The sequence below is a fragment of the Elephantulus edwardii genome, unplaced genomic scaffold, assembly GCF_000299155.1.
Source record: "Elephantulus edwardii isolate Elephantulus edwardi_28Jun2011 unplaced genomic scaffold, EleEdw1.0 scaffold00300, whole genome shotgun sequence".
NCBI lineage: Eukaryota > Metazoa > Chordata > Mammalia > Macroscelidea > Macroscelididae > Elephantulus > Elephantulus edwardii.
The window spans coordinates 977,096-978,374 of NW_006400050.1; the positions used below are offsets into that span (position 1 = coordinate 977,096).

The following is a 1,279-nucleotide window of genomic DNA, read 5'->3' on the forward strand; positions in this document are numbered from 1 at the left end:
ATAGAAACTTCATATGACCCAGCTATTTCATTAGGAGGAATATACTCTAAGGACATTAGAATTGAAACACAAACTGAGATTTTACACCAATGTTCATAGTAGCGGTAGTCACCATTGCAAGTTCATGGAAAAAGACCAGATGTCCAGCTTCAAATGAGTGCATTGAGAACTTGTGGTATACTCACACAATGGAATTCTATACAGAACTCAGGGGCAATGAATTTAGAAAATACTACATAGCTTGGGAGAAACTGGAGAACATTATGCTGAGTAAACTAACTCAGTCTCATAAAGGCAAATACTCTGCAAGACCATTACCATAAAAATAGAAGAATAACTAAGGAAGCATGAATGGGGACTTAAAGGAGGAAGGGGTGGGAGCAGAGGAGCAGGCCCTGCTGGCAACAGGTTGGGTGAAAAATATGTAAATTTCTTATAGGTAAATATGCACTTAAAACAATCAAAAATAATAAAATTTTGAGTCGGTAAAAAAAGAAAAAGTAAAGAAATGCCAAGCGAGTTCATCTCTTTTGATTTTCTGACTCTATCTTTGCACATTTCATTATAATTCACTTTTTCGTCCCGTGCTCCTCTTTGAAATCTTCTGTACCGCCCTTTAAATTCTTGATTTCTACCCTTTGCTTTGGATTCACAGCATTCTAGTACAATACTCAAAGTCTCTTCAGACATCCATCTTGCTCTTTTCTTCCTCTTCTGTCTCTGTAATGACCTTTTGCTTTCGTTATGGTTAATATTCTTGATATCCTTCCACAGCTCAACTGGTCTTAACTCATTAGTGGTCAAAACCACAAGCTTGTTCCTGAGAAGTTTTTGAAATTTAGATGGGGTAGACTCAAGGTCAAAGTTTGATTCCTGTGGATTTGATTTAACCTTTTTCTATCTTTAGTTTGAAATTGTCTATGAGTAATGGTCTTGCATATGATGGTCTAATCAGCACCTAGCCTAGTTTTTACAGCTGATATTGAGATTTCTCCAGTAATTCTTTCCACAGATTTAAATGATCTGATTCTTATGCATATCATCAGGTGAAATTATGTGTATAATCTGCATTTATGTTTTTTACAAAAGGTATTTTCAATGAATAACAAATTGATTGGATAGAAAAAATTTTTGTCTAACATTTTTCTAAGTTGTATAGCACTGCTCTGTCCATTTGCTGTACAGAGGTGACTCATGGTTGCTGTGATGCTAAACACTGTGAAACTGATGTGTCAAATGTGTTAATGGTTACCCTTGGTAGGCAATGTTTGGTGGAACT

The 1,279-nt window shown here is 35.7% G+C and overlaps 1 pseudogene; it reads left to right on the top strand.

The window, feature by feature from the left end:
• The first annotated feature begins 347 nt into the window (after positions 1-347).
• The window catches only part of LOC102873756, a 24,348-nt pseudogene continuing 23,416 nt past the window's right edge, over positions 348-1,279 (top strand).